Genomic DNA, 24,504 nt, shown 5'->3' with positions numbered 1-24,504 from the left:
AAAGATTGAGCTGTACCCAATAAGTGACGAGGATTCTTCTCCCAGTTCCAATATGCATGCGTTGTTTATGGGCACCAGCGAGCACTTTCCGGTGGGCTCAGAGAGGCTGAGTCACTCACCAGAGACAACACAGCAGCAGACAGGACTCGGACCCAGGTCACTTGAAACCACGGCTCCCTCCTGTGCCCATCTGACCTGCCCCTTGAGGGCAGCAGGAAGATCTGGACTCCCCTGGCCTGAGGCCCCGGGCCTGCCTCCCTCGTCCGTGCTGGGATGTGTCCATTCCCAACCATGCACTGTGTCCCCCAGCCCTGGGCCGTCATGTACGGCTCCAGGCTCCCTGCAGGTGAGCCTCACGCCACCAGCACACCTTCAAGCCCTGCCCATCCGGTCTCTGTGCCCGAGTATCTGATCCTTAACTGTTTTCTTGAGGCAGCCCAGGACTGAGCCCTGCTTCTTCGAAGCTCCCTTTTCACCAAGCCCGTGAGGCTCTGCCCTGTGGCTTCATGACAAGTATGGTGGGCTGAGTGGTGCTCCGAAAGCCATCCATCCTTCTGCAGCCTCCAGAGGTGGCCTTATTCTGATGAAAGGTCTCGGCAATGGAAGTAAGTAAGTTCCTGACCTCTGCACCAGATCACCCGGGATGCATGTGGACCCTAAAATCCAACGACAGGTGTCCTTGGAAGAAAAGAGGGGGTGATCTGAGGCACAGAGCCACCCAGGGGAGAAGGTTTGTGCAGATGGATGCAGAGGTCGGGGTGATGTGGCCAGAAGCCAGGGAGGCCTGGCGTCCCCGAAGGACTGGACCAGGCCAGAGGGACCCTCCACTGGAGCCTCTGGAGGGGGGAGAGCTCAGCCTGCCCACACCTTGATCACAGGTTTCTGACTCGAGAACTGGGGGGGAATGAATTTGTGTTAAAGCTGTCCAGTCTGTGGCCAGTGGCTGCAGCCACTCCTGGACACTGAGAGTGAACTTGCTGGCTCCAAGGTGAGAACAGTGGCAGGACCCACCCCCTACCCCCTAACCCCAACACACAATCTTGTCATGAGGTTAAATGAGTTCATACACACAGATGGCTGAATCGAGGACTGACACTTGGATCTCAGCCGCTTCACTTCCTCCTCCTCGTCACCATCACCGTCATTTGAGGGGCCCTCATCCACTCATTCAGTGGACATACAAGGCCCTGATGCGGGCAGCGAGACCAGCGAGCTGGGGGGCTCTTGCACAGGACTCACCCTGCCTGCTGGGGACCGCAATGGGACAAGGCTTGTGCAGTGACACAGAGGTCCCGGGAGAAGCTGGATCCTTCCGGTCGTGGGAGGCAAGGGCGCCTCAGCATCAGAGGTGGAGGGGTTGAGCCGGGTTCATCCTGGGGGGTTGCAGCCCCTTCACTCAAAGTGGAGAAGAACCCCATGTGGCAACCCAGTGTCCGGTAGCCTCCCCTTGCCATGGCAGGCTGCGGGGAGAGCCATGGATGACCAGGAGTCTGCATCTCACTAGGGGCTGAGGCTGGCACTGAGTGACATCCTCAGTGAGGAATTTTTTATTATTAAAAAAAAACCAATCCTAAGTGACTTCAGCTCCCATTGCTTTTTGCCAAAAACCTACAATGATCCACAAGAGCTTTGTACACTCCAAGGGGTTGGTGACTGGATGTGGAGCCCAGCACAGACCCAAGTCAGTCCCTGCCCTGAGTCGCACGGGCCGGGCCACACCATTCCCCCTTCCTTGGCCTGGCTTTCTACTGCAGGACCCCCAGAATGGTGGACAAGGCAAGTGTAAGGCCTCAAGCAGAGGGGCCCAGCCTGGGCTCCAAACCCCCTGGGGGTCCCCCTTGGGACGTCTGGTGGACCTAGTTCCCCCTGCCGTGGGGCAGCTCTCTCTCGGGGACCTGTCGTGTTTCTTTGCTTTCTGTTGTGATGGGGCACCCCAGTTATCTCAGGGCGAAGGGAAGTCAGTTGGTGTTACATGCTCCTGCCTTAGATGGGGAAACGTTAATGCTGCATTGACCACTTCTCACTCGATACTGGGTATCTGTTAAACACAAATGGCAAGGGGAACAGAGCAAAACAGAAAAAGAAAAATAGAGAGTTGCTGGGTTGCTTCAGGTCTCACCTGTGATTAAGAGTGTGTACAGCCTGCATGTGCCTGCCAGCTACCAGGTGTCAGGCCCTGATTTTAGACACCCAGCTTAGACACACACTAAGGAGTCATTGACAGATACAGTTTATGTGTATTTAAAGTCTACATTGTGATGACTTGATGCCCATAGACGTCGTGGAATGATTGCCTTACATACACATCACCTCACACGGTTAACTCTGTGTGTGTGTGTGTGTCTTTTATGTTGTTCTTATAATCCATGAACACAGTATAGATAGCTCTCCATTTTTTAAGATCTTCTTTAATTTATCTGAGAAGTTTATAGTTTGCTGTATGTCTTGCATATGTTTAATTAGATATCTTGATATTTTCAGTGCCATTATAAATTCCTAATAGATACAGAATTTACTTTTCTATATTCACTTGGTAAATCCATATATTTCAAATCATTCTAATTGTATTTGTTTATGTATACACAATTATGTCTGCAAATAAGTTCTTTTTTTCCCCTTTGCAACTGTGATAACCCTTTACTTTTTCTTGCCTTATTGTATGGACTAGGATCTCCAGTCCTGAGTACATTGGTGAACAGAAGTAGTAAGAATAAGTATCCTTGTCTCTTTCACATTATCAGAGGAAAAGCTTTCAGTATTTCACCATCACAACATGATATTAGCTTTTTTGTACGGATAGTTTAATCAAAATATGTAAATTGTTCTCTGTTAGTTTACTAAGAGTTTTTTCTTAGTCGTGAACTAAAATTATTACATTAAATTTTCTTAAGTTTATTTTCTGCAGATTTTGAAATGGGTAATTTTTCTTTTATGTGATTATTTTTCTTTTATGTGATTTAACTTTAAAAAAATTTTGTGATTCTAAAACAACCCCAACCTGATCTCAATGTATTCTCCTTCAGTTGGACTTTATTTGATTATTTCATCTATACTCAGAGTCTGTAATTTTACTTTCTTGTACTTCTTCCTGGTTGGTTTTAGTATCAAGGTTATGCTAGTCTTATAAAACAAGGTTGGAGAGTGTTCCTTGTTTACTGCAAGAATTCCTGTGAGATTACTGTTTTCTACCCTAGAGTTTTGGAAGAATTGATTAGTTGGTTTTATTGTGGGGAGGCTTTTAATTTCAGATAACATTTTGTTCTCTCAAAGTTAGAATTTAAAGCTGTTAACAAGCAGATTTACTTGACGTTAAGATCAATGAGAGACATTAAAGGTATTCTGTGACAGTATCTATGTATTAGGGTGAGTATACACTAAGAAGTGTACTAATGTATATACACACATCAACACACAGTGACTTGGCCCCTTTTGTTTGAGTTGAGAGCGTGATTACGAGTAGCACTCGAAAGGTGTAGTTTGTTAGAAGAAGAATTAGGTGCCACACATAAAGAGGTAAGTTTGATCAGTCATTGTGTAATTTCCGTGAAGGGTTTGTCATTTGAATCCTTTCATTTTAAAAAAGAATGAAAGCTGTAGTGGTGGGCATCAGATGTTATTTATCGTTCTGATTGAGGACCTGCCCACCTGGGTTATTTTAATGACTAGTAAACTAGACTTGTGGCTCAGAGTTGCAGGATCTCTTAAGTACCCCTTTTTCCAGCAGAAGACAAATTCTGACTCTAATCACCTGGTGGTATTCGGGATGGATAGTATCACCATGTATTTTCTTTTTATGTTGCGTTTTCAGTTTAGACTTGAATTTTTCCAGGTGTTTTGCTGTCTTTACTTATTTCTTTACTCTAATTCAACTTTTTGGTTTTAGCAGATGATTCTTAAAGAGGAGAATAACCAGGAAAAGATACTAATGCACAGGGTGCTTGATGTAAATCATGAGCAAGGAAACATGCCAAGCGCCAATGGAAAGGCAAGTCCTTGGTCTCACTCTCTGTCTGGTTCTTGTCTTACCATCCAGTCTGTGTGGGGCTGTCGGGACCTCTCACCAACATACCATGTAGGTCTGAGTGGCTGTGAGGGTCTTGTGAGCTCCCAGAGAGCAGAAGGCAGTTTTGACCTCACCGATTGCCCGGAAGTGCTGTGGTCCCTCCCTCTCAAAACAAGGCTGTCTAAGGCTTCCTTTCCCCCTTAGAGACCCTCTAAGCCACGAGGAAGACCTGGCTAAGGTGATCGACCTCCAGGAAGTCATAGACAAGCAGGAGCAGAGCCAGATGGAGGAGCGCCTGGCAGCCCTCTTTGCCCATGTGACTGAAGGAGGACCTGGACATGGCCAGGAAGGACCTCCTCAAGTCTGAGGACGTGAACAGGAAACTGCAGCAGGATGTTCACGAAGTGAGTGACTGCAGCTGTGTCTGTTGTCCTGAGGTGGACTGTGAGTCCTTTGTTCTCCCGGTGATCTCAGCCTTGGCATGGCTGTGTGAGCAAGAGCAGAGCTCTGGTGAGACTGCAACTGGCTGCCTCCCCGCCTCTGCATTGAGATCTCTGGGGTAGAAGAGGCATGGTCCAGGCATTCCGTTGGCAGTGAACCAACATTAGGGCAGCCCTAGCGCTGTGCTGCACCCTGGGTGTGGACTCCTCATTTCCACAAGTTCTAGGGTGCCCAGTGTGTTCCTTTTTTAAAAATTCATTCATCCATTTTTTGGCGTATAGTTGCTTTACACTGCTGTGTCAATTTCTGCTGTACAGCAAAGTGAATCAGTCATCTATCTATCTATCTATCTATCTATCTACGTATCTCCCTCTCTTTTAGATTTCCTGCCCATTTACTTCACCACAGAGCACTGAGTAGACTTCCCTGTGCTGTACACTAGGTCCTCACTCGTTGACTTTATGTGTAGTATCAGTGCTGTATATATGTCAACCCGAGTCTCCTGGTTCTTCCTCCCCCACCCCCACCCCCACCCCCCGCAACTCCCTGTCAAATGTGTTCCTGATGATGCTGAAATTTCCTTCTGATTCACTCAGGCGAGTCTGGTGACGTCTGTGGAGCCCGTTCTCTCGGAGAGATGGGAGCATGCTGTGTGGACTCTGCTGAGGCAGCTTGCCTGGCCATCTTCTCTGGTTTTCTGAGGTTCCGCTCCTTGAAGGGATGTGTGACAGTGATACCAGCGGTCAGACAAGTCAAGTGGCATTTGCTCACCCTCAGATCCTCAGGCCCGAGTTGTGTAACCATGTGGAATCATGATGTTTCTGGCGGTCGTGTCTGCGGGTGTCATGATTTATAAGAAACTACCTAACGGTCACCGTGAAAACAGAAGAGTGCTGGGGGTTCAGGCCTCCTCCTGTGAGCCTCACCTCTCCTCTGTGCACAGACAGACAGCGCCCACCCTGCCCACCCCTCCCCCTTGAGACCATCTCAGAGAGAACCCCTCCAACATGTGGTACAGCAAGTGTCCTTGTTTAGTAGCTTGGTGTGAGTAATTCTGCGTGAGAACTCAAAAAAGAAATATTTGCACAGGTTTGTATAAGCTATTCACACTACTCTTTGGCAACAGGAGATTAGGTGGCAGAGTTTAATACATACAGAATTCTGGAAAAAGCGTTTTTAAGACCTTTCACTTTTAATGTTAGGACTTTGCCCACATTGGTTACTTAATGACCAGGGAGGGACCTGAAATGGATTTTGAACTGGCACACAGGAGTTGTACCAGCAGCAAGTTCTGGTCCTGGTTTGAGCGTTTCATACATGTGGTGTAACTCTGCTTTAGAAGAACTAGGCTTGAGAAATCTGTGCCCAGTTGTGTTACACTTTGATCTGCTTGCCTCATTCACAAGCCAGGTGATTCCTCCCACCATAGTCAATGACAAGTCATGTCTCAGTCTCCATTCATGTAAAAAAAGACTACAGGTTATTAACCTTCTGCAACTCTTAAGAAATGGCAGTGTCACAGTCTGTCAGGCCCCTCAAATGAATACACCCAAATATCAACTGGTCGCCCCCCCTCACCCAGTTCCAAACCTCTGCCTGTGTTTTTGAGTGTTGTCAATCCTGTGACTACCACTCCGTGGTACCAAGTTTGACCCTAAGGAACAATGTTTGTCTCTTCTCTCTCGCTGGCCACGAAGCTACAGGCTCCTTGAGGTGCGACCATGAGCAACACCCAGTCATACTGTCCACACACCAGAGAGGCCCTTGTCACACTCGACAGCGCTGAGGGGAGCTGCTTGGGGGAGCGGCCTACCCATGGTGGAAGGGAGCCCCTCGTAGCCTCATCTGGTCCAGTTCGGCTCTCAGGGTCTCCAGGTTTAGAATCAGCTGGGCCTATGAAAAAGCAAATGACACAGCCTGCACCGCTTGCTTTCTGGATGTAAAATGACTTGCACCAAAATGTGTAGAACAGGTTATAGGAGTAGTTATCAACTCCAAATATTTTAATTGTGAGAAAATATTCTCTAAGTGTCCCATAGCAAATAGAAGCACTCAGAACAGTATTAAACCCTATAAACCATAATGAATAAGAAGTTCCATCTCAGGTGTAGAAAAGCTTCTGGAGGAAACACGGCAAGCCATTAACAATGATGAAGTCTGTAGAGAGAAGCTGGACTTGGGACGGGGCTTCGGGTAAGGGGGCAGGACTCACTCTATTGCCCTCGCTCCTCTCATTGCTTTAAACTGTATCCATGGAGCTCACCTGCATTCCTGGGCATTCCTCACATTCATTCCTCTACACCCCACTTCTTCATGGGGTAAAACAAGTCAAACGGGCCAAGTTTCTGAGTCACTTGACTCAACCTGGCAGCTCTGTGCTGTCGGCCATGGCAGTCACTCGCCTCGTGCAGCCCCTGAGCACGTGAGACAGGCTGGTGCAAACCTCGATGTGGAAATCACACAGGATTTCAAGACTCGCAGTGAAAAAAGGACGTCAAATAGCCTGTTGGTTTTTAAGAAAGTTTAGATTGCATATGTGGCTCATATTATCTTTCTAACGGACAGCACAGTCCACGTGAAAGGCTCACGCTTTGTCTCAGCTTTCGGGTGAACCCAGAAAGGACTACTCAGAATTCTGAACCACACACAACGGCCACACACTCTAAATCCATCTATACTGCAAACACATTCAGTGTTCAAAACCAGAAATGCTATACATGTTACAGCAGTGGATTAGCCATAAGGAAAATGTAACTCGACATCTCCTAAGCATCTTTAGTGACTGGAACAATGAACCCAGCTCAATTAAGCTCTTAACAAATTGCTAAACGATTTAGAGATTTAAGTAGCTTGTTGTTTTGCATTTCTTCTAATTGCTTTTTAACATTTTTAGCTTCCCATAGGAGAGAATTCTGAAAAAGATACAAACAGCTTTAGTGTCAATTCTTACAGATGCTGCATGGACTGCGGGATGGCTACTCTTCTGTCTGAAAGCATAAAGCACCTCGGGATGAGTGGCGGACCTCGCGCCCAGAGTGAAGTGCCAGCAAGAGGCTGGATGACAACTTTTAACATTAACTTGTACACAGACAATCTCCTCCTTCCCTGACTGATCTTTTAGATACAAGGAGGCCAGGTCCCGGCAGAAATGAAACTGCTTATAGCTTTTTGCAGTTCAGTGGTCACTCAGGAAACTGGCGCAGGTTTCACATGCCAAATTCAAGCCTGAGACAAAACTATCCCCACCTCAGGGCCAGCCCACAGTTCAGGGTGAAGTGAGGGGACCACACTGTGTGGTCTCTAGTGAGGTGTGTGTTTCATCTTGGGTTTTGTGGGGGGAAAACGTGCCACAGAACTTGTAGTGACCATTGGTCTCTCTCAGACAAGCATTGCCCAAACGCCAACCTCGGGGAAGGTTCTGGGCCTCGTCTTTAGGGCACTGGTGCAGGTGGGACAGGTTTTCACCGAACCTGAACCAGAATGTTGCCCACTGAGCTGCTCTGGTAGAGGTTCTCAGCCATTTTTCAAAGCAAATGAAAAGAGAGAAGGCTGGAGTTGGAATATGAGAATACTTGCTTTTAGTTGATTCAGTCTTTTCTATCACTTTATGTAAAAGATCCTGAACTAAACTTATTGATTTGACTGTGTCAGGCCTTAGCTTAGCTGCATCATGCGGGATTCCTTTGTCATGGTTGCCACGTGGTCTGTGGGATCTTAGCTCCCCAACCAGCCATCGAACCTGACCTTGCAAGGCAGACTCTCAGTCACTGGACTGCCAGCAAAGCCCCAGAAATAAACTTCTAAGAAAGAAACGAAAGGGTGAGGGTGGACCTAGAAGAAAGTTCTAGCATGGTGGCTGGTAACACTGGGGCCATCAGTGGATCCGGCTCTCTGACGCTTTCTGTAAAGGTTGCAGGCACACATCTATGTCTGTTCCTTTACACACTGCCTGTGGATGCTGTCACGCTTATTCACTAGCATGAAATGCTGCTACTCAATTATTCATACCAGTAAAGACATTCACTCCGGGGCCCTCTATGGGAAGAGTTTTCCAACTCCTATGCTGGAGATTTCCCCCACACACAGGCCGGGCCAGGCCGGGCCAGGCCAGAAGCGCCTCTTTCTAAAGAGGCCATGGGGCTGGCTCACCTTACCCTCCAAAGCTGCCATTCTCTCCTTCAGATGAAGCTGAAGTTTCTCATCTGATTCGCATAGAAGCTTATCCAAGGTATCTGATAAGCATTTATTGTGCTCTTCATTTTTAGTCTCTGCATCGCCTAAAACAGGAAAAACAAAAACTCATAAACTTCAAGAGCAAGTATGGTCTTTCTTTTAAAACACCAGGGAGCCGCGACGTGAGCGGCCTATGTCTTGGTTCCCGAGGCGGTCCCCTCCCATGGCCACCTCTGGTGGGCTCTTAAGCATCACCAGAGCAGATGGGCAGGTGCAGAGGGAGGCAGGGACTTCACTTGTCAAAGGTCACTCCCAATGCTTCTCTTTGGCAGAGCACCTGGTGGACCTTACTGGCACCAGATATTACTCGTCGCAGGGGCTTGGGGAGCAAGCAGATTTACACTCAGAAACAAGCAGACTTTAAAGGGGATCGGCTTACACACATGTTGGTGGAGGAATTTCCCAGTATACAAACAGAATCTTGAGTCTGGATTAAGGGGGTAAAATGAATTCAATTTATAAAGCAAAAGGTGAGAAAATTCATTTTGGAAAAAAAGCCAGTGGAGATAGGCTTTCACATATTTGTCTTTACATGCAACATCACTTGAATTCTTTGAAATAATTGCTGTTGTTCAGTTGCTCAGTCGTGTCTGACCCTTTGTGACCCCATGGACTGCAGCACGCCAGGCTTCCCTGTCCTTCACTATTTCCCAGAAGTTGCTCAAACTCATGTCCATCGAGTCAGTGATGCCATCCAACCATCTCGTCCTCTGTCACACCTTCTCCTCCTGCCTTCGCTCTTTCCCAGCATCAGGATCTTTTCCAAGGAGTGTGTTCTTCGCATCAGGTGCCCAAGTATTGAATCTTCAGCTTCAGCATCAGTCCTTCCAATGAATATTCAGGACTGATTTCCTTTAGGATTCATTGGTTTGATTGCCATACAGTCCAGGGGACTCTCGAGTCTTTTCCAACACCTCAGTTGAAAAGCATCAATTCTTTGATGCTCAGCCTTCTTCATGGTCCAACTCTCACATCCGTACATGACTACTGGAAAATCCGTTTCTTTAAGTAGGTGGACCTTTGATGGCAAATGATGATCTTAGTTTTTTTTTTTTTTTAATGTTCAGTTTCAAGCCATCTTTTTCACTTTTTTTCACCTTCATCAAGAGGCTCTTCATCAAGGTCCTCGTGGCTTTCTGCCATAAGGATGGTGTCATCTGCATATCTGAGGTTATTGATATTTCTCCTGATAATCTTGATTCTAGCTTTTTCTTCATCCAGTCCAGCATTTCTCATGATGTACTCTGGATATAAGTTAAATAAGGAGGACAATAATATACAGCCTTGACTTACTCCTTTCCTGATTTTGAACCAGTCTGTTGTTCCATATCCAGTTCTAACTGTTGCTTCTTGACCTGCATACAAATTTCTTAGGAGGCAGGTCAGGTGCTCTGGTATTCCCATCTCTTGATGAATTTTCCACCGTTTTTTTGTGATACACACAGTCAAAGGCTCTGGTGTAGTCAATTAAGCAGAAGTATGTGCTTTTCTGTAAGTCTCTTGCTTTTTCAATGACCCAACATATGTTGGAAATTTGATCTCTGATTCCTCTGCCTTTTCTAAATCCAGCTTGAACATCTGGAAGTTCATAGTTCACATACTACTGAAACCTGCCTTGGAGAATTTTGAGCATTACTTTGCTACCGTGTGAGATGAATGCAGTTGTGCAGTAGTTTGAGCATTCTTTGGCATTGCCTTTCTTTGGGATTGGAATGAAAACGGACCTTTTCCAGTCCGGTGGCCACTGCTGAGTTTTTCCAAATTTGCTGGCATATTGGGTTCAGCACTTTCACAGCATCATCTTTCAGGATTTGAAATAGCTCAACTGGAATTCCATCACGTCCACTAGCTTTGTTCGTAGTGATGCTTCCTAAGGCCCACTTGACTTCACATTCCAGGATGTCTGGCTCTAGGTGAGTGATCACACCATCGTGAATATCTTGGTTGTGAAGATCTTTTTTGTACAGTTCTTCTGTGTATTCTTGCCACCTCTTCTTAATATCTTCTGCTTTTGTTAGGTCCATACCATGTCTGTCCTTTATTGTGCTATCTTTGCAGGAAAAGTTCCCTTGGTGTCTCTAATTTTCTTGGAGAGATCTCTAGTCTTTCCCATTCTATTGCTTTCCTCTATTTCTTTGGATTGATCACTGAGGAAGGCTTTCTTATCTCTCCTTGCTATTCTTTGGAACTCTGCATTCAAATGGGTATATCTTTCCTTTTCTCCTTTGCCTTTTGCTTCTCTTCTTTTCACAGCTATTTGTGTGGCCTCCTCAGAAAACCATTTTGCCTTTTTTGCATTTCTTTTTTTGGGGGGATGGTCTTGATTACTGTTTCCTGTACAATGTCACCAACTTCCGCCCATAATTCTTCAGGCATTCTATCAGATTTATTCCTTTGAATCTCTTTTATCACTTCCACTACATAATTGTAAGGGATTTGATTTAGGTCATACCTGAATTGTCTAGTGGTTTTCCCGACTTTCTTCAATAGAAGTATGAATTTAGCAATAAAGAGTTCATGATCTGAGCCACAGTCAGCTTCCGGTCTTGTTTTTGCTGACTGTATAGAGCTTCTCTATCTTTGGCTGCAAAGAGTATAATCTGTCTGATTGCGGTGTTGACCATCTGGTGATGTCCATGTGTAGAGTCTTCTCTTGTGTTGTTGGAAGAGGGTGTTTGCTCTCTCATGACCAGCGTATTCTCCTGGCAAAACTCTATTAGTCTATGCCCTGCTTCATTCTGTACTCCAAGGCTAAATTTGCTGTTACTCCAGCTATTTCTTGACAAATTAAGGTGCGTGAGTGTAAAGTCACTTCATTCGTGTCCCACTCTGTGCGACCCTATGTGCTGTAGCCTGCCAGGCTCCTCTGTCCATGGTATTCTCCAGGCAAGAACAATGGAGTGGATTGCCATGCCCTCCTCCAGGGGATCTTCCCGACGCACATAGTGGCACCTGTGAAGCTGCACAAATTAGGGGGGGGGTCATATGTATTTTCATTTTGTAATCTATGGCTTTGTACTATTAAAAGACTCTTAGTTCTTGGAGGATCTCTTCAGTATTGAAATGTTGCTGCAATGAGCTGTGACAGATGCCAGGATACTTGGCCTCTGGAGGAAAGGAATTCAATCCAGTGCCAGTGATGAGGCTTGATTGCTCAGAGCTTTTTATGTAATAAAGTTTTATTAAAGTATAAAGGAGATAGAGAAAGCTTCTGATATATGTCAGGAGCCACCACGAGAGATCCCAACCATGACAAACGTCATGTGGAGAGGACCTGACAGACAAAGGCGAAACAGGACTCAAGGGATTCCCTGGATCTGCTCCAGCATCTACCCCAAAACTAAAATCTGTCTGTCTACTGTTTATTATATTATGCTTTTCACCAACTTTTTTGACATTTACAGGGGGCTATCCCTGACCACCTTTTTCTGAAACAAATCAACTTAGGGCTATAATTACTAAGTCTCCTGGGCTTGAAAGGAACATTTTTCCTGTAACCCCTCTGTTACTATTTTAGCTTGTTTGGCAGGTTTATCCACATTCTTACAACTAATGCACATGATTGTTCACAACACCCCAAGCATAACCTTCGAGCGATAAAAAAGCTTTATTAAAATAATACTGCATTGTTGAGCCAATGTTTGCTGCTGAGTTTCCTTGTCCTTTACCCAATGTGTGCCTGGGAGTACATTAACAAAAATAGTTGGTATGCAAGAAAAACAAGCAGTAGCCTTGGCATTAGCAACATAAAACCCTTGAGTTAGTAAGTTCTTTCTTTGTTGTAACCCACTGTGCCTTTGTTCCATAAGAATGTATCTCTGTTTCTTGAGGGGGACTGTAGACTAAAACGATAAAGGGAAAACAGGTTTTCTGGGCGACCAACCTTTATCAAAAAAGAGTTACAAAATGTTAACAGGCCACAGGGCCAGAAGATGGTGTGCACAACATAAGACCCTTGTTTATAAAAAGCTATACAAAAAATGTCCTGCTTTTGATAAGGGTGAAACTGATGTAATGTTGAGCTGACTCTATATAACTCTGTATCTTTCACTTCTGGAAATATGCAACTTAGGGTATAAAAGCTCCTTTTGAAAATAAAGCTACAGACCTGGCTTCATCAGAGCTTGGTCTCCCTGTGTCATTTTTTTTTTTTTTTCCTTTTCATGCTTTTTTCCTCTCTGTTCTTTTTTTAGGATGACTACTTAAAACACAGGGGCTCTCTGTTCACTTTTTGCCTGGGCTTCTAAGACCCTATCGGGAAGGCGCCCTGCGTCTTCACCAGGGAGAGGGCGCCCTGCGTCCTAACCCCATCTGAGAGGGCGCCTGCAGACTCTGTGAACAGAACAAGTTCTGTGTCAGGAACTTTATTGGCTTTCTGTGTAAACCAAGGAAGATTAAGCCTATTTTTCCCCCTTTTATCTATCTCCTTTACTTTCTCTATTTGCCGACACCGTTCTCCTGAGGGAATCCCTGGATCCAACTGGGGCTGGACCCCGCTAAGTGGCACCCGAAACAGGGTCCCGAAGGTAAGTCTCCCCCATTGTACAGTTTTTCGAACAGCTAGGACCCCACTCAGGATGCCGCAGACCCCCCTGCATAAAATAGGTAAAGTAAAAAACAGTGGGAAGTAAAAATCTTTTCGATGAAGAGATAAAAAAGATAATTTTCTGACACGGGTAACAGTGAGTCAAAAGAATGACAACTCTTTATAGGAGTAATCTTACAACTGTTAAACAAAAGAGGAATTAAGTTTAAGAAAGCTAATGTTCAATCCTTTTTACATTTGTACAAGAGCAATGTCCTTGGTTTCCAGAAGAGGGCACTGTTAACCTAGATATCTGGGAAAAAGTAGGGAAGCCCCTAAAAACTTATTACACTTTACATGGCCCAGAAAAGGTCCCCACTGACACCTTTTCTCTATGAAATATGATTAGAGACTCTTTAGATCCTGCTCATGAATCTGGTTAATCCACTACATTAATTGCCAACGTGATTTAGTAATAAAATATATAAATAACTTACATTAATTTATTAAAATGTATTATTATTATTTTGTAATTAAATAATATAATTTTAATATTAATAAATGTTTATGAATCTAATAATATATAAATGTATTACATTTATTACATAATGCTATGATTACATTATTATATTATATATTATATATATTAATTATACTTATGTATATACACATACATTATATATGATTAATATTTAATATTAGCTACGAATTACATTATAATTATTTACATTACATAAATAATATTACAAAAATTTATTGTAAATACTTATATTTACAGTATATTACTTTAATTAATTAAAATGTACAATTATATAAATACATATATTTATTTATGACAATGCGTAAATAATTATAAATTATTAATAAAAACAATTCGTTAATTGTTTATAATTAATATACTTCACCTCAAGATGAAAAAGATTTAAAAGAGGCAGCAGCCCGATACCATTCTAATAAAGATTGGTCTTTTTTAGCTAAAAATGCTCCTAAGAGCTTAAGAGAAACATCCCCAACCAGACCATCCATAAGATTCAGTCACCAAACAGTTAAAAGATCTCCGGAACAGGGAAAGAGAAACATGAGCCAAAAAGGGTTCCTGTAGATGCTTTTGCTCTGTGGAATGTGATTAGAAATGTCCTGGACCCCCGTCATGAGGCTGTTAGATAGCCTGTGGGGGAGGCTATGGCGGTGGATGGTGGTGGGTCTCCACTTCCTGCGCAGATCATATTTATCTACCATTGATGAAGAAAAGGAGGGAGACTGTGCTCTACCTCCTGAGAAAGGAGGGGGCTTACAGGGCACTGCAGCTGGGCGCCCTGGCGAGCCCCCTGCCCCTCTACGCAAACCTTTAAAAACTTATCCACCACTTTCTGATTTAAGGCGGTCGCTGCCGCCTCCGTTTGCGCCTCCCAGGGCCCTCCCGATCTCTGAGTCGGGAGGCACCTAACAAGTCAAGAGTCTTCGGAATAGTGTTTTATGTAGTGGTATCTGAGCCAATAACGAAACTTGTAACAGTAGTTGCCTGGATTCTTCAAAAAAAAAATGATAATAATCCTGGCTTTAAAATCTGTCTTATCTCCTGGTAGGCCTTATCACACCTCATCACTGGACCCGGCTTTTTTCCCTCAGGCTTTCCTAGGTATTCTTGCTCATTTTTCATGTGAAACTTAGAATCAGTTTATCCTGAAAATCAGTCTGAATGGCTGTTAATTAGGATTGCATTAGATGTTAGACTAACGAGAAGTGACATTTATATGACATTCAATCTGATCATTGAGAATACTGTGTGTCTTCACAATGACCCAAGTGCTTGCAGGTGTGTAGTTTCCTCCAGATGGTGTTGAAGTTTCCTTTATGTTCCCTCTGGAAACACTGGGCATCTGTACTGGAGATGCGGCATGAATGCAGCAGACACAAATTCCTGCCCTTGGACTTTTGGCTACCTGAGGTCATGAAGATATTCCCCTATGTCATCTACTGGTTTTTCTTTCCTTTCCACTTAGGTTCACTATTCACTTGGAACTGACTTCTGTTGGATCGATTTTATTCCATCTAGATGGGCAGTTAATTAAGCAGCATTTACTTTAAATCTACTTGCCTGCTCACTGGTACTGAGTCAGTGAGTGAATGAATGAAAGTCACTTAGTCGTGTCTGACTCTTTTCAGCCACCTGGACTGTACACTCCATGGAATTCTCTAGGCCAGAATACTGGAGTGGGTAGCTTATCCCTTCTCTAGTGGATCTTCCCAAGCCAGGAATCGAACTGGGGTCTCCTACATGGCATGCAGATTCTTTACCATCTGAGCTATCGGGGAAGTCACTGGTACTAGTAGTGTAATAAAGCAAGTACTCATGTATGGGCAGAACTAGATATATCTCAAAGACAGAATCAACTTTATTTTCTTCAATTCATGTCTGGAACTGGTGGAAGGAAGGACCCAAGAATGGAATCGTTGTTTGGGCCTGAGAAACAATAAGCAGTGATTACTATGGGGGGAGGGGTGGGGGGGCATCTGCAGGAACAGAGTAGAGGCAGAAAGTCATGGCTGTGGCCCTGCTGATACTGAGGCAGATCTTAGACTTCAGAATGAAGATGGGAGGTAGGCAGGTGGAGATGAAAGTATCAAGTTATATCTCTGAGCACCATTCCCTTTACAAAATTAGTTCTCTGAAAGCAAAAAAGTATTAAGATCCTCCATGTAGTCAAAAATCTGTGTACACTTTACAGTGAGCCCTCTATAACCTCGGTTTAATGTCTGTGGATTCAAAAACCATGGGACATGCCATAGTATATATTTATTGAAAAAAATACAGGTGTAAGTGGACCCGTGCAGTTCAAATCTGTGTGGTTTGAGGGGTAACTGTGTTTGTAATGCATTTTGCTTATCCATTGCCCATGGATGAACGTTTGGGTTGCATCTCCCTTTTGTCTGTTGTGAATGTGCTGGTATGAATATTCGTGTACAAGTATCTGTTGGAGTCCCTACTGGCAATTCTTTTGGGTTTAGACCTAGAGTAGTTTTGTTTCAGGAAGGAGGACCCCTTCCAGGGCCCGAAACTGGGCTCTTGTCTAACACTCAGAAATGAATTGTCCAAGGAGACACATGTGCTGACAAATCAAGAGATTTTATTGGGAAAGGGCACCCGGGTGGAGAGCAGTAGGGTAAGGGAACCCAGGAGAACTCCTCTGCCGCGTGGCTCGCAGTCTTGGGGTTTATGGTGATGGGATTAGTTTCCGGGTGGTCTTTGGCCAATCATTCTAATTCAGAGTCTTTCCTGGTGGTGCACGCATCGCTCAGCCAAGATGGATGCTAGCGAGAGGGATTCTGGGAAGTGGATGGACACACAGTGTCTCCTTTTAACATTTCCCGAACTCTTCCTGTTGGTGGTGGCTTATTAGTTTCGTATTCCTTATCAGGATCTCCTGTCATAAAACAACTCATGCAAATGGTTACTATGGTGCCTGGCCAGGGTGGGCAGTTTCAATTAGTGTGCTTCCCCTAACAGTTTTGCCAGCTCATAGGTCAATTTTAACTTTTTGAGGAATGTGTGAATTTTTTTCCACAGTGGCCACATCATCTTCCATTCTCCCCAGCAAGATACAGGGTTCCAGTGTCTCCACGTTCTCCCACCACTTGTTAATCCTGTGCACTCTTGTCATATTCTGTTGTTTCTGATCTTTACATTGAAGCTATCTTAGATGTGAGATAGTTTCTCATTGTGGTTTTAACTTGCATTTCTCTAGTGACAAACCATGTTAAGTATCGTTTCATGACCTTAGTATAATCCACATGCAGTAAAATTTAAGGGTATAGTTTTATGTTTTCTGACAGATAAATACACCCATGTACAGCCACCACAAGCAAGATACAGAATGTTTCCATCACCACAAATCTTCTCTTGTCCTTTTCCCAACCATTTTGATCAACACCAGGCAGCCAATGATTTGCTGGTTTCGAGAGATTAGATCTATTTTCTAGGATTTCATAAAAACCGGATCTTGTGTTTGCATTTGTGTCAGACTTCTTTTGTTTGGCATAATAGGTTTTCTGTTGTTGCTTTGTGTTTGTTTTTAAATTTCCTTAATTTATTTCTAATAACCATCAGGGCTTTTCCTGAAAAGGAAATGTCCCCATTTTTTATAACATTTATCAGAAATATATGGATACTATTTTATTTTTTATGCTGTCTGTGGCATTCGTAATTTTTCGTTTTTTTTTTACAATTTGGCTACGCTGGGTCTCAGTTGCAGTTTGTGGGATACAGTTCCCTGACTATGAATCAATCTGGGCTCCCTGCTTTGGGAGTGCAGAGTCGTAGCACCAGGACCACCTATATGTTTTCTCTTTTTAAAATTGTGTCATAGTCATTTTACAATGTTACATTATTCTCTGCTGTACAATGAAGTAAATCATTTATATGTGCATATATATCTGCTCCCCTTTGAGCTTCCCACCCACCCCCTCATTCCTCTTCTTTAGGTCAATGGAGAGCACCAAGCTGAGCTCCGTATATTAGACAGCTGCTCTCCACTAGCTGTCTGGTTAAAGACCTGAGGATTATTAGAAATAAATAAAGGAAATTTAAAAACAAACAAAAGCAACAACAGGAAACGTACATCTTAACAGGGCATGCATGTCCCTGCTGGCCTCTCAGTTTGCCCCTCCCCCCTCTCCTGCTGCATCGTCAAGGTCCTTCTCTGTGTCTGTGCCTCTATGTGGGCTCTGGCGATAAGGGCCTCAGCACCATTTTCCATATACGCTGTGCTTAGCTGCTCAATCCTGTTCATTCTGTTGCCTGCAAGGCTCCTCTGCCAAAGGGGATTCTCCACACAAGTATACTAGAGTGGGTTGCCATGCCCTTTTCCAGGGTGTCTTCCCAAACCAGGGATCAAACTCAGGTTTCCCACATTGCAGGCAGATTCTTTACTCTCTGAGCCACAAGGGAAGCCCAACAATAGTGGAACGGGTAGCTTATCCTTTCTTAGGGGATATTGCCAACCCAGGAATTGAACCGTGGTCTCTGGCATTACAGGAAGATTCTTTACCAGCTGCGCTACTATGGAAGCCTACAGATAGACAGAAAAACGTATAAATTCATATATACAAATATATATATATATATGAAGATATATATATATATATGAAGATATATATATATATGAAGATATATATATATGAAGATACAATATATGTTTTTGTTTTTCTGTCTCATTTCACTTTATGACTGACCGTCCATCCACATGTCTTCAGAGGACCCACTTTCATTCCTTTAACGCCTACATAATATTACACTGTATATATGTAGCACTCTTCCTTACCCATTTCGCAGTTGATGGACATTTAGGTTGATTCCATGTCCTGCTGCTGCTAAGTCACTTCAGTCGTGTCTGATTCTGTGCAATCCCATAGACGGCAGCCCACCAGGTTCCCCCGTCCCTGGGATTCTCCAGGCAAGAATACTGGAGTGGGTTCCCATTTCCTTCTCCAATGCATGAAAGTGAAATTGAAAGTGAACTCACTCAGTCCTGTCCGGCTCTTCCTGTCCCCATGGACTGTAATCTACCAGGCTCCTCCATCCATGGGATTTTCCAGGCAAGAGTACTGGAGTGGGTTGCCATTTCCTTCTCCAGATTTCATGTCCTAGTTATTGTAAATAGGGCTGCAATGAACATGAGCGTGCATCTATCTTTTTGAATTATGGTAGTCTCAGCAAACCCAGTGGGATTGCTGGGTGGTATGGTAGTTCTCTTTTCAGTTTTTTAAGGAACCTACATACTGCCCCCCAAAGTGGCTATGTCAATTTACATTCCCACCAACAATTCATGGGGTCACAAAGAGTCAGACATGACTGAGCGACTGAATTGAACTGAACTGAATAGTGATAGAATAGTGAGTGATGTTGAGATTCTGTTGTGTTTGGTATTCCATCCTATGACTTACTTATACAATGAATAAGTACATTTGAATAGATTCTGATCAACCCTTTGCACTATATAAAATGACAGGCTTAGACAAATGCATATTGACAGGTATCCATCCTAAACGATCACTTCCAATTCCCCACTCCGTGATCTGCTTATCATCTATGTAGCTTTACCTTTCCAAGAATGTCACAATGGCGTCATACTGGGTGCAGCCTTTTCAACTGGATTCTTTCACTTAGCCATGTGCATCTAAGATTTATCCCTTTCAAGGTTGATGTTTCATTCCTTTCCACTGTTGAGCGTTATTCCTTTGCATGTATATAGGAGGAAAATAAATTTCCCTCTCCCCTTCCAGGTTCTTGGTTGAGCCCTCCTTCTCCATCATTAAACACAAATTATCAGGAGAAAGAAGTTTAATGAACATGTGTACCTTTTGCATAGAGAGGAGATGCCAAGGAAAACTGAGTCCTCCCTGAAATGACCAAAGACTTCACCATAAATAGCTCTTCAACCCCAAACAGAAGAAAGACCTTGAGGGGAAGGCAGAGGCCATTTATGGCAGGTTATCATGCAAAGCACAGTAAATAAACAGAAGATTGTTTGCAGATTTAAGTCCTGACTTCCTCACTGATAAGTGTTCCTTCCTTGAGATGTAATTATTCCTCTCCTAGGTTCAAAGGGGGACACCCTTACAAATGGAGATTTCTCTCATAAATGTAAATGTACCTCACAAAAGGGTAACCTCAGTCTTCCCTGGCGAGCTAGCTGCTAAAAATCTGCCTGCTAATGCGCTGGACACAGGTTCTATCCCTGATCCAGGAGTATCCCACATGCCTCAGAGCAGCTGAGCTCATGCACCACAACTACTGAGCCAGCGCTCTAGAGCTGGGGAGCCACAACTACTACATGCAGGCGCCACAACTACTGAAGCCTGCACACCTAGAGCCCACGCTCTGCAACAAGAGCAGAACCAGCTCTCCACAGCTAGAGAAAGGCCTCTCAAAGCAACGAAGACACAGCATGGCCACAAAGAAATGAACACATTTAAAACAAAATAGGGGGCAACCTCTACTCAGGTTTTTATTATTATTATTTTAAATTAAACTAAACTAACTCATGTCAGACATAATTTGGGGTGGTGTGTTCTGGTCCCCTTGATATCTGTGTACACCAATTTGCTTGCACATTCATCTACTGAAAGATATCCTGATTTCTTCAAGTTTGTAGTCATTGTGAATAGAACTGCTGTGCAAAACTGCATCCTCGTTTGCATTTGGATGTAGAATTTCAGAGCAACTGCGTAAATACTGAAAGCATGATTGTTGGATCCCAAGGTGAAACCTGTGAGCTTTGGGGAAAACTACCAGACTGCCTCTCATGGGGACTGTACATGCATTCCACCAGCAATGAGGAATTGCTGTTGTTCCTCACCCTCCAGCAATTAGTATTATCTTATATTTGGCGTTTAGCAGTCCTAAGAGGTGTGGTGTGATATATCACGATTTTCATTTGTAATTCCCTGACTGTACATGATGGTGAGCCTGTGTGCTATTTATTTTTAACAACTAAGGAAATTCTGACATGTGTTGCAAATTGAGTAAAGTTTGAAGTCATATGCCAAGTGAAACAAGCTAAACAGTAATGGACAAATAATCTATGATTCCACTGTGAGATGTCCAGATAAGTCCACTGCAAACACAAAGTAGAATAAGGCTGCCAGGGGATAAGGGGAGTTGGACCTGTTGGACTTGAACAAGGGCCAGTGACCGTGCACGATGATGGTGGTGGTCAGTCAGTCAGTTCAGTCGCTCAGTCGAATCTGACTCTGTGACCCCATGAATCACAGCACACCAGGCCTCCCTGTCCATCACCAACTCCTGCAGTTTACCCAAAGCATGTCCATTGAGTCAGTGATGCCATCTAACCATCTCACCCTCTGTGGTCCCCTTTTCCTCCAGCCTTCAATCTTTCCCAACATCAGGGTCTTTTCAAATGAGTCAGCTCTTCGCATCAGGTGGCCAAAATGTTGGAGTTTCAGCTTCAACATCAGTCCTTCCAACGAACACCCAGGACTGATTTCCTTTAGGATGGACTGGTTGGATCTTGTAGTCCAAGGGACACTCAAGAGTCTTCTCCAACACCACAGTTCAAAAGCATCAGTTTTTCTGCGCTGAGCATGAGACACAGGACACAGCCAGCAGTAACACCTTCTCACACAGATTTCCAGTCAGTGCCTGTCAACCTTCTACACCCTTGGTTTCTCTCCTTTGGGTCTGAGAGCTCAAGGCCTCATGAAATTGAGGTGTTCTCCTTCTCAGAAAATGGAACTTGGCACACAGCGCCATGCCTCATTCTGCCAGCCAAGGCTATCAGCTCCTCTTACTGAAGAGCCATGTGTCACACGTGTCCTATAAAAATCCTCAAATTAACAACAATGCCAACAAGAAGACCTAGGGTGGGGGAGGGCTGAGCTTAATGAAATTATCACCAGATGTGCCAGACTGCCAGCTGCTAAGGTATGTGGCATCAACTTCCCACTGGCCTGACATCTTGGAGGTCATATCCTCAAACTGGTGACAAGACACCTATGAGGGACACTGTGGCAACATGATCAGCAGGTAGTGAAATCTGGAGGGAAAAGTGGAAGTGGACAGAAGGTGGATCCTGCAGCAAGAGTAGGTTCTCCGAGTTGCTGTGCTTGGCATGTGCTATGCTTAGTTGCTCAGTCATGTCTGACTCTTTGCGACCTCATGAACTGTGGCCTTCCATGCTCCTCTATCCATGGGGATTTTCCAGGCAAGAATACTGGAGTAGGGGATCTTCCCAACCCAGGGATCGAACCCACGTCTCCTGCATTGCAGGCAGATTCTTTTACCGTCCAAGCCTTCCCAGAAGAGAGATTGTAAATGGAACTGAGTAAAGGTCAGGTTATTTGACCAGAGACCAAGCCCTTGGCCTCTGAAAGCTCTTGAATTTTTATTTGCTTTGCTCTCACTACTGTTTCTTGACTTTCCAAGAATTTCAGAAGGTTAGGGGGTAGGGAGAGGAAAGCAGTGAATGATCAAGGAGAATTGTAGTCCTACAACTAAACTATGATCCTAAGATATTGTCTTATATCTTATATAAGACTTATATAAAAAGACTTCCACCTCCACGAACCCAACTCAGGAGATATTCAGAGTTTGAATGTTGCCAAAGAAATTTTCATTTCCTTCTTTCATATTGCATAATGCATCCTCCTTAATTTTCAGTCTCTAAAATCTAAATTAATGGGGACATCTGCTTCTAGCAAATGCAGTCAGTGTTGTCTTGCCACCACCAGTATGCAATCATAAAACCAAAAGAAGAAAAAGAGGAGTAAAAAGGACAACACGGTACAGCTTCCAGAAACCAGACCCTTTCCCAAATCACCCCCTTTCCACACCCATCTTGCTTCTTCCCATGTGTCACAATCTGCTGTCATAATTCAACTGCAAATACACATGTGTGCTCAGTCATTTCAGGCATGTCCGACTCAATGCATCCCTATGGACTGTAGCCCACCAGGATTCTCTGTCCATGGGATTCTCCATGCAACAATACTGGAGTGGGTTGTCTTGCCCTCCTCCAGGCGATCTTCCTGACCTAGGGATCAAACTTTTATCCCTAGTCTTCTGTGCGTCCTAAATTGGCAGATGGGTTCTATACCACCAGAGTCACCTGGGAAGCACCCTGCTATAAATATACTTAACAGGAAATGCACTCCAGGCCTGTTTGGTCTCTCGTCAATCAAAAACCACCAAGATTTGGTCAGAACTGAAAAATTCAAACAATAAAATCTTTGTAAAGACAAACTACACTCAAGGAATCTATATGCCCCTGACCAGTTCAGCTACAAACGACTCCAAAGGGGAGAGTCTAACTCTTTCTGGGGAGAGGGGTGCCCCACTCCCAGCCCGATGGTCGTTAGGTCCCCCAGCATTGCTTTTGCTCTAGGCCAAAGCTGTCCAGTGAAGTGTACTATGGACTACAAACTCAAGCTCCATATAATACCTTAAATTTTCTAGTAACCACATTTAAAAACATAAAGAAGCAGATGAAATTAATTTTCAAATTATATTTTAATCCAGTAAACAAAAAGTATTATCATTTCAACATGTGATCAATATGTCACAAGTCATGGCTGGCGTGCAGGTAAGTCTGACCTTATTTTGATGACTAAATACATTCCTTTCTAAGACAAAGTGCCACTCCTAGGATGGGAAGCTAAAATGGGAACCCCTTTACCTTGGGAGTAAGCCTGTCAGGTAAAACACAAGACATCTAGTTAAATTTGGTTTTCAGTGAATAATTTTTAGTATAAGTACATCCCAAGTATTGCAGGAGATGGACTTCTACTAAACAAAAGAAAAAAAAAAAGTTTTCATTGTTTCCCTAAAATTCAAATTTAACTGGGATTCGTGTATTTCTGTTTGGTAAATCCAGCCACCTAAAAAGCATGATTAGAATGGATTCCTTCTTTAGCTAAAAGAGAGTACATCAGTGGTGGGTGAACACGGCTCTCTCCCATCAGGGCCAGAGTTAACGATCACGGGAGGATGACGTGTCATCAGGTGGCCAGTAGGGTTCAGAAGTGCAAAGGTGCGTCTTCCTTGGCCCAGCACAGACCACAAGGTACTGGCACCCCCACAAAAGACCAGGCGATAAAGGCAGAGGAGATGAAGGCAGAGGGAGAAAACATGGCCAGTTCAGGAAGCAGCAGAAGGTGATGGTGCCCAGGAGGTCACAGGCCAGCCTGCTGGGGAGCCTCACAGTTCAAGGTGTGAAGCGCTCTTCCCAGGGTTCAGTGGTGATCACACCTGCAGGAAGGTGCACAGCTAAGCAGTAGGGGGTCACTGAAGCCCAGTGGCTACTCTGCTCCACCCTTGTTTCTTTTCCATGAAGGTAACAAACTATCTGTACATCCTGTACTCCCATGAACCTTGTACAAGACCTTGATCTTAATGCAGCATCTGCACCTTTCCAACATGCTGTAGGATTTTCTTTACCAATCAAATTGTTCTTTATTTTTACTTTATGTACTAAGAACTCTCACAATGGGTGACGAGAGAGAAGTATCGTGTCCAACTTATTAGATATTCCTTAGTGTCTTCCAAGAGAGAGTGGTGAAACATGCCCCCCCAAATTCCTAAATTTCCTCAGAATTGCAAAACAGTAGTACCTGGTTAAAGCTAAGGGGCACGGTGGGCCCAGAACCTTGGGGGAGATGTGTTTCAGGTTAATTTAGTATTGAGCATGTGTATGGCTAGGAGGAATGATTCAGAGCGTCTCATACAGTAGATCAGGGTGGACCTTAGGAAACTCCAGTTTTAACCACTTCCCAGGTGATGCTAACA

General features: G+C 44.1%; 1 protein-coding gene across 3 annotated transcripts in view; it reads left to right on the top strand.

The window, feature by feature from the left end:
- Positions 1-2,872: 2,872 nt before the first annotated feature.
- LOC139186838 (liprin-alpha-1-like) overlaps positions 2,873-24,504 on the top strand; it is a 63,582-nt gene continuing 41,950 nt past the window's right edge. Inside the window, exons 1-4 of one of the 3 annotated variants that reach the window (XR_011570433.1) lie at positions 2,873-3,985; positions 4,208-4,407; positions 5,041-5,533; positions 7,397-13,203. The gene's annotated coding sequence lies outside the window, so the exon portion shown is untranslated. Of the gene's footprint in view, positions 3,986-4,207; positions 4,408-5,040; positions 13,204-24,504 lie in introns of all 3 variants that reach the window. The other 2 variants (XR_011570432.1, XR_011570431.1) reach the window with 2 other exon arrangements.

This window comes from Bos indicus, chromosome 14 (assembly GCF_029378745.1).
Source record: "Bos indicus isolate NIAB-ARS_2022 breed Sahiwal x Tharparkar chromosome 14, NIAB-ARS_B.indTharparkar_mat_pri_1.0, whole genome shotgun sequence".
Taxonomy (NCBI): Eukaryota; Metazoa; Chordata; class Mammalia; order Artiodactyla; family Bovidae; genus Bos; species Bos indicus.
The sequence above is the reverse complement of the archived record's forward strand: the minus strand, read 5'-3'. Positions and strand labels throughout refer to the sequence as shown.